Source organism: Culicoides brevitarsis, chromosome 1, assembly GCF_036172545.1.
Source record: "Culicoides brevitarsis isolate CSIRO-B50_1 chromosome 1, AGI_CSIRO_Cbre_v1, whole genome shotgun sequence".
Taxonomy (NCBI): Eukaryota; Metazoa; Arthropoda; class Insecta; order Diptera; family Ceratopogonidae; genus Culicoides; species Culicoides brevitarsis.
Window position 1 is genome coordinate 1,304,089 of NC_087085.1, and position 13,769 is coordinate 1,317,857.

General features: G+C 20.1%; 1 protein-coding gene across 1 annotated transcript in view; it reads left to right on the plus strand.

The window, feature by feature from the left end:
* Positions 1-1,807: 1,807 nt before the first annotated feature.
* LOC134837144 (transcription factor Ken 1) overlaps positions 1,808-13,769 on the plus strand; it is a 68,922-nt gene continuing 56,960 nt past the window's right edge. The window contains exon 1 of the mRNA XM_063852487.1: positions 1,808-1,817. The gene's annotated coding sequence lies outside the window, so the exon portion shown is untranslated. The remainder of the gene's footprint in view (positions 1,818-13,769) is intronic.

Below are 13,769 nucleotides of genomic sequence, written 5' to 3' on the forward strand. Positions count from 1 at the left end.
TAATTGTTACATTCCTTTGAAATAAACTTTATACATGTTGAATATTTATATATATTATATATGTTGAAGTAACTGTGAATATGTTTACTTTTAAAAACATTTATTATTATTGTTTGTTCTTAAATAACTACAAATCTGTCGTGTCTTGACTTTTGTGATGTTTAATCCTTATACATTTAACATATCTTAAACATATACATTTAAAACTATATAATAGATAATTACTATAAAATAATAATAAACATCTGACGAATTAAGCAATTTTCGCAATTTTTGTAATTTTATAATAATAACCATAAATATGTTGAATTTTTTCTCTTAATTTTATTTTTCATCATTATTATTTTTATTATTAAAACATGCAAAAATCAAATGCCAAGATTAAAATATCCAACATATATAAAATTGTTACACCTGTGATTGACATGACGACGCGCGTACATTCATTTTGCATACAACATCAAAAAATCAGTGTCAACTGGAATTGAATGAACAATAAATCAAATTAAACGTTAAGAATGTGTAAAAATATTTTTTTTATAGTTTTAATTATATATCATATATGTTGATGATATATGTTACTTTTATAATTTTTTTTTTCAAACATAATATTTAATTAAAACTTTACCTAAATGTTAGTTGTTTTGTTAAATTGAGACAAGAAACAGTAACTCACACACGAAAAAAAAAATAAATAACAATTACAAAACATTTATGGGAAATATAGTAATTAATTATGCAATCTGTTTTAATTGAGAATTAATTATTTTTGTTCGGCTTTTATAGTTATTAATTATACATTTGCATTACATATATTTCCATTCTTAACTTGCTTCACTTTTATTTATTTTTTTTTCGTGTAACGTGTTGCTTGCTCACACGTTTGCAATCAAAAGTGAAGCAAATCTTTGTGTTCCTAAGTGAATATTAACGATCTTATAATTATCATCTAGTTTCCAGTCAAGTATTGTAGAATGTCAGCGTATAATTTAAATAAACAAATTTATGTGCAAAAGTCACTTGTAAAAGTGTGAACGAAAAAATTGATATTCTCTCGATATTATTTTATTTTATTTTTTTATATGCTATATTGTTTTTAGTTTTTTATTTTTAAAATTTTCATATATTTAATAATTTAATAAATTTAATTTTTAATAATATATTAAATCTCAAAAAATTTATAAAAAATTTGTTATACCTATTTTATTTTTTTTAATAATATGAAAATATTTATCTAAATAACTTTTAAAAATAAAAAAAAGAAATTAAAAAATATTTTTGTTAATTTTTTTATTTATTTTTTAAATTTTTATATTATTATATACATTTTTATTTATGAAAATTTATGATTTTTTCTTTTAAATTAATATTAAAAATTTTATATTTATTATATTGTTATTAATAAAATATTATTAAAATATTAAAAATTTAAATGAAAGTAATTTAATTTTTTTTTTAAGAATATAAAAATATTTTTTAAAAATAATTTTAAAAAATTACAAATAAAATAAAAAAAATATTTTCTAATTAAAAATAATAATTTTATAATATATAATTCTTAATATTTTTACCATAACGATATTTTTTTATTTTTATAAAAATTATATTATTAATTTAAATTTTTAAATTTTTTAAATTAATTTAAATAACCGTAAAAAAAAAATTCTTATAATAATTTAATCTATCATATATTTATAATTAGTTTAAAATTAAAAAAATAATTTAAATATTTTTTATGTATTTAAAATTTTAAAATAAATTAATTAAATATTATAAATTAAATTTTTAATTATTTTTATTTTTAATACAACATTAAAAATTTTTCCGCTAATTCAAAATTCTTAATAAAATGTTTATATGAATATTTATTAATAAGGTTGCGTTTGGGTGTAAATGATAATAATTAATCAATACATGGTTGCGCTTGCTTTTCAATTAACTAACATCAACATTCAACATTATACTATTGAGAATAACTTGAATATCTTCCATCTTAAAAATGCACAAAAAATTCGAGGTCAAAAAATAAAAAAAAAACTTCTTGTAAAAAATGCATATTAATTTTAGTAGGAAGAAGAATGAGTATCTTATTTTTTGTTAAATGTTAAAAAACAAACACAAAAGGTTATTAAATAACTTTTGCATCAACTTTTGAAACACTCCAAAAGTCATAGAAGTACTAAACACAATAATAACAATAATACAATAACTAGACACTGTACTTCCTCTCACGGCGTCGTCGATGATGATGAGATGCCTCGTAGCAAAAAATTTTTTTCTTCTTTGTTAATTTTATATTTTTCTATCGTGGTAGTTACGGTTATTTTATTACAACAAGCCAGCAACGAACAAAGAACATTTATTTTGCCACACAAAAAAAAATCCAGAGTTCCGAAAGTTTTGACCTTCAGAATAAAATTGAAACTCGCGATTGAAAGAAGTAACACAACAACAACAACAACAACAAAAAAAAACTTGTGTGAATTTTGTCTGGTTTGAACAATATTTGTATGTGTGTCGATATAACTAAAAAAAGGCAAACCATCGATAGAGAAGTAAAATAATTTCATTGTTGCAAACCGAATAATCGCACGCGAAATTTGTCTAATTTATAGTTGTTGTAGAGAGACAGCTAATGATTTTTTTTTCGGTTCGTGTACCTACCGAAAGCAATGTCAAAACAACAAAAAATCCGTGAAGCGGAATAGCAACGAAATACGCAAAAAAAAGATGTTTATGAATGTGTAGAAATGGGTAGGAAAGATAATAATATTATTAATATATACACGAATGTGTGGATGGATGAATTTTTTGGTGAAGTGTATTTAACCTTCACATTGCTTTTCCTCCTTTTTTTCTGTTAGCCATGATGATATTTACTTTTTTTTTATTCGTCGTACTTGCCAATTGTGTTTTTTTGCACACACAAAAAATTATCAATAGCAAATAAAAACCGCGTTTTCGTCGCAAGTTGTTATTGTCAGAATAATGTTGTTGATAAAAGAAATAGTTTTAATTATTTTACGCAAATAACGAGTGTGAGCAAATAATGAAAGTTTATTTTTTATTATTTTTTTTTTGTTGCTAATAAAATTGCGAAAAACATGTGTAATGACGCACATTGATAAGCTAATAAAATTAAATATTTTTTTTTATTTTTTATAGATTTCATAAAAATATTTTTTGAAAGTTTAATTATTAATATTTTATATTTTAGTTTAATTTTTATCCTGAAATCTCCTGAAAAAAAAATATCATTTAAAAAAAATATATTTGAATTTTTTTTTAATTTTGTTCTAATTCATAAAAATATATAATGAAATAAATAAAAAAAATAAATATTATTATAAAATTAGGTATTTATTAATTTTTTTAAATATTTCATAAAAAAAACTATTTTTATTTTTTAAAATTATTTTATATAATTTAATCCAATAGTATACGATCCTGAAATGAAATAAAATTTTATAAAAAATATTAAAATAAAATAAACTTACTTTTTAAACTGTAAAAATAAACTTTTAAAATTTTAATAATATTTTTTTATAATTAATTAAAATTATTTTTTTAATTTTTTAATATATTATAAAATTTTAATATGTGAATTTAATTTTAAATTTAAAATATTTTTATTTAAAAAAAAATAATTTTTAAATTTTTTTATTTTTTTTAAATAAAAAAAATAAATCATGGACAATTAAAATTATTAAAATTTCAATTTTTAAATTAAAAAAAATCCCATTTTTTTACATAAAACAGTAACAAAATAAAAAACTGAATTTTATCGTATGTCCTCAAAAGCCTAATTAGAGAAAATTAAATTTTATTTTTTTTTGAATGGTTTTAAAAAATTTTTATTAAAAATAAAAAATCCGTTAGCTTAAAAAAAATTTAAATTTTTTAAAAAATTTTTCAAAATTTTTCATTTAAAAAATAAAATAAAAAATTTAAATTTCCCAAAAATGTGATAAATTTTAAAAAAAATTTAAATTAAATAAAAATTAATTTTAAATTAAATTAAATTTTTTAAAAAGTTTCTTAATTATAATTAAAATAAAAATAAAAAAAAAAGAAAAAATATAATATTTTTTTTTAAATTAATATTAATAATATAAGAAAATTTAATTTAAAAAAAATTTTAAAAAAAATTTGTCATAATTTGAACATTTAATCAATTTGAAAAATTAATATTTTATTTTTTATTCAAAATTTCCCGGATTTTCTTCAATATTTTTATTATATTTTTAAATTGTTTTAATTCAATTAAATTATTATTTTTATATTAATAAATAATTTAAAAAATAAAAGTATTTTTATTAATAAAAGTTATAAAAAATTTTTGTAATATAAAAAATAATATTAACATATTTATTTTTATCATTTTAATTCAATTTTCATACAATTTTGCAATCAAAAAATTTAAATAAAAGTTCTTCACTCAACTTAAAAGCTTTGAAAAATAAATCATCAACTTTTTTATCTGCAAAGATGAATTTTAAACAAGATCTACCTAAGTTTTAATTGCACAATAGTCACAAGTAATTTATATTCCTCTCACTTAATTTTTCCATAAAAAGCAAGAGTTTACAAACAAAAACGAAAAATCTGCCTTCACAAATGCGCAACAACAACCGACATTTTAAACATTGTAATATTCATTTTCAGCTGATAAAATAAAAATAAAATAAAATATTCAAAATGTTAGAGATTCGATGATAGAGATTTGATGACAAAATAAATTTTACAGACTTCACTCAGTGCAAACAGCGAACATAACAACGCGAAACCTACACCTTTAACCTTATTAGCTTATCTAAAAAATGCATGTACGATCATCATCGCACACATTTAAGCATTTTACAACATTATTACTCTTTTTTATTTTTTTTTTTTTTTGCAACAAATGTTTAACAACAACAACAACGGGGATCAATAAAAATCAATGTTACAACGAACTAACAGTGCAAATAACTGTAAAAAAAATATTAAATTAACAGAAAAATGCATTGTTTGTCGTCCCACATTAAAAATGCAAAGATTGTCAATAATATTTATATATTTTATCTAATTTACGTTAACATTAAGCGAGTATAGCGCAGTAAATGTCAATGTTGCAAGCGACTCATGAAAGCGTGATTTATTATCTTTTTGTACGAGATTTATCATTTTTTTGTGTTTTTCGTCTTTTTTTTGCATACTAAACAATTTAATATTATTAATAATGATCATCTTCGATCCTTTCATTTTCTGGCCTAATTCTTCTTCTCGCAGAACATGACAAGAAAAAATTTACATAATTACTGCCATTTATTTACTTTACAGGTTTATCTTATTTTTTTGACGATTCATCAACATCAAGCAACATGCATTGAAAAAAAATTCTTGGCTGCTTAGAAATATTTTTGCTTGTGACAGATTGGCCTTGAAACAAAACTATAAAGTAACAACATATTTTAGTGTTTTATTATTATTAGCATTACAATTAACTGAAAGAATTTTTATTTTGTCATTGTTTGCCGCGCGCGTTTCGTGATGTGATACTTTATATTGGCTGCCGTTCTTTATCACTTTTTGTGTCCTCGGAACGGGAATTCTTAAGAATGGAGTGACGAGTTAGTGTATCAAGAAGTTATTTTTTAATGGAAATTTTAAAAAGGGTAATTTTTTATTTTTATTAAATTAACATATTAAATATTATTATTTTAAAAAATTATTAAAAATAATTATCATTAAAAATTTTTTAATATTTTTTAAAAATAATTTCTTTTTATATCTTAATTTTAATGTAAAAATTTAAAAAAATAATTAAAAAAATAAATATATTTTATTAAATTATTTTAAACCTTTTAGATGCATGGCAAGAGGTTTTAATATTTTTATTTTTATTTTTTTTTATATTTTTTTTTTTTTTTTTATTGATATGAGAATTTAAGAAAAAAAAATAAAAAATATAAAAAAAATTTAGAATTTAAAAAAAATAATTTTTAAAATTATTAAACAATTTATTTTAAAAAAATATTCTTTAGTTTTTAATTTCTTAATTTTATTACAAAATTTATTTTTTTTTATAATTAATTTTTTTACAATAAAAAAATAATAAAATAAAATTTAAACCCCTTGTTAAGAAAATTTTACATCTTAAAAAGTATGACATAAAAATGATTTATTTTGTATCATTTTTTAATTATATTAATTAATTATTTTTATTCATCAATTAATTATTTTTTTACTATTTGTATAAAATTTAATTTAAAAAAATCGTTTATTATTTATTTTATTTTTTATTTTTTATTTTTATTCAAATTTTTTTTAAAAAAAATTTCTAAAAAATAATGTTTTTAATTTTTTATACCAAAAAAAAACATCAGAAAATAAATTTTCTGTACAAAAAATTAAAATAAAAAAAAATTTAAAAAATTAAAAATTTGCAAGATTCTAAGACAATTTTTTTTTATTTTTTAACCTTCAAAAACATAAAAATATTAATTAAAATTTTTAAATAATTTCTTTATAAAAATATTTTTATACCTCTTGATGTTAAATTACCCTACTTTTCCGCAACTCAGTATTTACCACTCGGAATTGATGTTAAACATGCCTTAATATGCAATTATTTTATGAAGTAACTCTAACAAATCCTGCATACGTGAGACATTTAACGATTCTTGCAAAATATACACAAAAAGAACACAACACAGAATTAGAATGGATTGTTGTTCCAGTTAAATTTTTTTTCTGCAAGCAAGCAACGTGCTGGTTATATAATACCACTTCTAATGATCGTTATAATAATAACAACAAAAAATTAATGGAGGTCAGTTTTTTGTTATTTTTTTGTTGTTGAGTTGCTTAAAGAGCTTAAAGAAGAAAAAAAATTGGTGAAGTAATCAAAGAATTTCTAAAACTTGTCCTTGAAAGACTTGACTTGACTCAACAATGTGTTACATTCTAATTACTCAACGCGCGGATTTCTTTTGAAAAAAAAAAATTTTTTTTGCGCAACAAAAAAAAAAGAGATTCGTTGTGTTTGTTAACAAGTTTTCAGGCTAGCACAAGCCATAAATAAAATTTACATAAAAAACATGCAATTTGTAATTGTAAAAAAATGCGTTTTTATGTGATTTCTTGTAAATGTTCTTACGCTGACATCAATAAATCTGCAAAAAAGTAAAATTAATCTTATTTGCCTTGAATTTTTTTTTATGTTTTCATAAAAATGACAAGAAAAGTGTTTTTTAAAAAGTTACCTTGATATTTTCACCTTTCACATCAATCTTGCAGCCACAAAATGTCAGATTTACGACATTCCTAACACAATGCGAGCATAAGCAACAATTAGCTTCCCGCTGTTAATTTAGACAATCTGTTAATTGAACTAGATTAATATATATATGTTGTGTGCACTGACTGACAATGGACAGTGAACTTTTTTTTTAATTTTAAAAATAAAACAAAAAATGGAAGTAATTAACAAACTGCAGAAAGCGTGACATGAGCTTTTAATTAAAATTTTTAATTTTTGAGTCTTGCGAAATTTTGACAAAAAATATTTTGTAACAATTTTCAAAATATATGTTGAGTACAAATTCTAATCAAATAACAATAATAAATATAAATTTTCCGTATTTCGGTACTTTTTGTTTGATTTCAGCGGAGATTAAAGTCGCTAGCAGGCACAATTTATTCGATCAACACAACAATTTATTATTATTATTATTTTATATTGTGTGCAAATAATATACAAACGAAAAAAAATCATCAAACAACTGTACTTGTATAAAATAAAATAATGTTAATCTACGCACATGGCACTGTTGAACATATGTTGTCCTACTGATTGCAATTTTTTTTAGTACACACGCAAAATAAAATCAACTGTGAAGATTACAAAGTAATAAAGTTGGTAGAGTAACAGGTATGTAGCGTTAATGTTAATGTTAATGTATGTATAAGTAAATATGTTTATAATAATATATGATAAAAGTTCTTTTTAATATTATTGAATTAATTCAAGTTTGATTCTTGTTGGTCATTTTATTGTTGTTTCTGTTCTTGATATAATAAATTTCTATTAGGTAGGATATTTTAATTTTAAAAAAATAAATATTTTTTTTAATTATGTATTCATTTTAACAAATTTTAAATTAATTAAAAATTTAAAAAAATTTATAAGTAAATAATATTTTTATTTTTATAATAGAATTTATATTTTTATTAATGATTATTAATTATTCATTAATTAATTTAATAAAAGTATTTATTTATAAAATTTATAAAAATTTAATATATTTTATTATTTAATACATAATATTTTTTATTTTGAAATTATTTTTAATTATTTATTTTATTATTTTTATTATTAATTTTTGAATTTTTTGAAATTCAATTTTTAAAAATAATTTAATTTACTCTGATTTACAATTTCTTGTCTTTTAATTTCAAAATTTATTTCAATATTTTTTTCTAAATGTTTAAAATTATATAAAATTTTTTAGGTATAAAACTATTTTAATTAAGAGTAGAATTACCGTAATATATTTTTAAATAATTAATGTATATATTTTTTAATATTAATATTTTTAATAAAATTTATTACTATTATTTTTTTTACAAAAACATATGATAAAGTAAATAATTTAATAAAAGTTAATAAACTAATCAAGAATAAATATTAATAATATAAATAATAAAAATAAATAAAAATTAATATACAAAAAAAATTGTCAAATAGTAAGAAAAATAATTATTATTAATAAAAATATTATTATAATAAATTATAATATTAAATATAATAATTAATATTAAAAAATGAAAATTAATTAAAATTTTTTATCATATTTATTTATTTTTTTATTAATTAATTTATTTAATTTCATTATTTTTTTAAATTATTTTTAAACTTTAATCTTATTTTTTAAATTATAATTTTTATTTCAAAATTTTTTAATTAAAAGAATATTAATTTTTTATAAAATTCTTATTAAAATAACATTCCCTATCTACTGCAAAACTTTTATTTTTTATAAAATATAATATGTGTGCATTAATCGAGTGGAAATAAAGTAATTGCGCGCGCAAACTTAAATTTTATTCAAATTACCTTACATTGTATACCAAATGTATCTAAATAAATGTAAAAATAATATAATAAAAGGTAATTGCAAAAAAAAAAAAAAAAAAAATAAAAAATGTTCAATCTAACAAACAGTAAATAAGTAACAATTCGTGGACAGACGGATGGATTAAAAGCTACAAGCGAACATGACAATAGCTATTATCGAATTGGAATTGTCTTGTTTTGTACGATGCGATAGATTATTCAATTATTATTCAATTCAGGCGGTATGTAGTTTTGCATCAATGGGAAACTGGGTGGGTGAGAAAATAATAGAAATGAAGCTAAAATGTTGACCTTGGAAACGTGACTTTTAATTTTTTTTTTTGCTGTGATTTTTTTTGAAATGAAAAAGTTGAACAATATTGATTGAAAAAAAAATAGATAAGATTTATTTTTTTTTAATTTAATAGAATGTTATCTATTTGATTAATTTATCATTTTACGTGCATTTAAATTTTTATTTTTATCATTGCAAACGACTTTTACCGGAAATTAATTCGAAATAAAAAAAAATTTAAATTTAAAAACCTTTCTCTCCTTTTCTAGTCCTTCTCCGAACCGTAAGTTAATGCGAAATAAATTCAAAAATAGTAAACATTCACCAATTTAATCGCCTTGCCGCTAAAATTTATGTCAAGTTGTTGCAGTTTTTTTTTCATTCTATACATTCTATTTCATAATCATTTCATATTCCTTTCACTATACAATGCAACGCGTCGCTGTCGACGTGAAATAGCAAACCAAGTACATGCAACAACAAAAAATATAATGAAATTCATGAGTGGTGTTATAAAATGTGGTAATAATGTTATTGCAACCTAAAAAAGTTAGCAATATAAAATTTTTGAAATGCATGCCGCTCTCTATCTACGAAGGAAATACGTTGCTTGCGGTTTCTAAATAAACTTTTGCGAACCAGTTTAGTTTTTTTTTCGGTGCACACACATTTCTAATCCATTTTTTCCGTAGCGAATCTTAATGGTTTTTAATTTTCAAGCATTTATGAAACAAATTTGCAAAATTTGTCCAAACACCCACGAGAACCACGTACATTGCTTTAATTTAAGCGAACAACAGAAATAAATATAATTCTTGAAAAAACTTGCATAATAAACTGTGGCATTTTCCCTTTTATTATTATTATTATTATTTTAGCGATTTGTACATTTTTTGTATACATAAATAAATATATTGGATATAGATTAGTTGTGGTTAGGAAAAAAAACTGAAATGCCAAACATTCGAATAACAAAGGTGCATTTGTTCGTGGCTTTACTTAACTTTGAGCTTGCATAACTCAGTTTTTAATTCTGGGTCAAAGAATATTCTTAATATGCATGAAATCAACGTGAAATCGAATATATATACTTTTTTATTATTATTTTTAATATAAAATACGTGCGATGCAATATTAATAGGGAACACAGTTTGATTCTAATAATTTTTTTTTTATAAAAATTAGAGTCAACAAAATTTTTTCTTAAAAAATTTTTTCACTTTATCGCATTTTGAGTTTCTTTTTAAAATTTTTTACATTTTCTTACTCCTCAATATTTTTTTTAAACATTTTAATACTCCTCATGATACTGAACTAAAAATTTCTTTAACATCTTAAATAAAATAAAAATTTAAAATAACTGAAATAAAAAATTTTACAATTTTTTACTCCTCATCTTCTATAAGGCTTTAAATTAATGTACGTCTTAAAATGTAAAAATTTCACATTATTGTACTCCTCAATGATTAATTTTTTTTCTCATTTTTATACTCCTTATGAAATTTGACTAAATTTTTTTTCAGATATTTCAAATAATTCTTATTTTCATTTAAAAATTAAAATTTTACATTTTAGTACTCCTCATTTCACAATTTACCTAACACTCCTCATACCTAAAAATTAAATTTTACAGATTTTTTAATTTTTTAGATTTTTTAATTTTTTAGTTCTAAAGTTTCAAAAATTAATGAAAAAAAAATTTAGACTAAAGTTCAGGTTAAAACCGCATTTTTTTTCTTCGAAATGCGGTAAGAAAAATTATTAAGAAACATGTTTTTTTTTATTATTAGAAATATAAGAATAAAAAAAAAATATAAAAAAATACGGAAAATTGAGCAATCCTTTATTAAATTTATAATATCTAATATGGAAATTTCTTGTCTTGTCCTCTTTATTTAGCCAAAGTCACGAATACATTAAAATATGTTTACAAATATAATAATAATAAAAAAAAAATAATATTTAAACAGTAGCTGAAAAAAAAAATATTCTGATATTAAAATGATATTTTTTTCATAAACATAGATTTTAATCGAAAAGTTGACATTTTTGCATGGGAACCTTTGAATGGCAAAAATTATGACCATAATTATATTAAATAACCAAATAAATTTATAATAATGTACATGATATTGTTTTAATCTGACATGATGTTTCTTCAGGTGTTTCTTGTATTTTATATTGCGACGTTCGTTCATTCATTCAGATGTTCATCAATAAGTTTGTTCGTCATTATGTGGACCTTGATAATTTCATAACAATTTGTGTGTTTGAAATGCATTCATTAGTACCACGACGAAAATTTATAACATCCGTTTTTTATGCTCGACGTGCAAATGTAAACCGAAAGGAATTGCAGTTAATAATTTAACATAATAATAAGGCTCTGTCGTTTTTTTCTTAATTTTTTTTTGTACAAGAAAAATAAAAATATAAATAAATAAATAAACATTGTAACAACATTAGTGGCAAACAATAATTTACCTTTTTTGAAATGTATTGTTTTTAATAATATAACCTGACAAGTGACACGTTTGTTGGGTTTTCGTGATGCTGGTAAAATACTTACTGCAGAAAACGAGGTTGCTGGAGCGGCAGCAAATTAATGTTTTTGTCTTTAATTAATTTAACCATGCATGTTACGGGCTTCTCTTACAATGTGTACAAAATACAACAACTAACGATTATTATTATTATTATTATATTGAAAGTGTTACCAGGAGGTGTGGAAGAATGATTCATTACCAATTGGATGGAGTTGCTGAGCGAACATGGCAAAACAATGCCATGTCAGTGTAATCGATAAATTGTTCAATTTATGATAATTAGATGGTAGGAAAAGATATGTCGCTGCGAGCTGAACTGAGATTACTTTTTCATGTTAATTTTTATGAATAACCAGACGTTTCCATTTTAATATTATTTTAATAAAAGAATAAAAATTTTATTAATTATTTATTATAAAAAAAAAAATAATTTTATTAATTAAAAAATGAAAAAAAAAATAAAATAAGATTAATTAACTAAAAAATATTATTTTAAAATTAAAAAAAAAATATTTTTTTTTATAATTTTAAAATTTTTTACTTTATTTATATTTATTAAATATTTAATTTAAAAAAAAAAATAAAAATAATTTATTTAAGTAAATTATTAATTAATTTATTATTTTTATTTATTTATATTTTAACAATTTATTTATTATTTATTTAAAAAATATTTTTTTAATTTTTTTTTATTTTTTATTAAAAAACAAAATAATTTCATCGATTGTTTATTAATAAAAAAAAATATTAAATTAAATTAAAACTTTTAACCTTATTAAAAATTTTAACATATATATTTACCTTTTATATTAATAAACTTAACACTTACGAACACTTAAAAAACAATAAAAAATTAATAAGTAGTAAAATTGCTTTTAAATTTCAATCATTAACATTGAAATTATTATTTTTACCCCTTCTTGACTCGAGTAAACATTTCGGTATGTAACTTCTTCAAAGAATGTCAAAAAAAATCAAGGTAAATTTTTGTCAGTGAAATATTGTAACCTCAATAAAAAAAAAGGCAATCCTTTCGTTTTTTTATTTTAATTTTTTAACAACTACAAAACAATGTTAAACTATTACTCGCGAACTGAATTTTAAATGTCATCAGTCTTATTGTTATTCTTATTTAAATATTTTTTTTTTCGTAAAAACATAAGAAAATGTTAACAATAATTATTATTATTATTATACTTGTTGTAAAATAAACTAAAATATAGGTATGCGAAACAATATTTGTTTTGACATTTAGTTCAGTACACTTTAGATGCAACGAACAAAAAAGTGTTAGTTAATGAAGCAAACAATTTTTTGATGTTTTTCAGAGATACGCTGTCATGTGTCTCTTTTTTTGTTGCATTATGTCGTATATATAAATTGTTTATTGACGTGCATTTTTATGTTTTTTTTTTCAACTTGGTTGTTGTATAGCATACAAATTTTCATTTTATTCATAGTAGAAAAATATTTCAAAATATGTTAACCTAATAAAATTGCATTTACCACTTTTAACATACTTTAAAAACTTGCATATATGAAAAATTTCGTATGTTTATTTTCCATTTATGCACATTTTGCTCGTGTGTGTGACATACAATACAAATACTTTCAAAATAATGTTTATAAAATTTTATGCACTGTGTAATGACAACACATTAGCAAGTAGTTGCAGCAGCGGGTGATTTTGCAATTTTTGGATTTTTTTTATGGAAAATAGTTTGTAGAAGCTTTTGAACTACTTTTGAAAAGATTTGAAAAATTAAGAAAAAATTTCTTTAAAAATTTATTTATTTACTCATCGATGTAGCAATTTTTTTCATAAGGC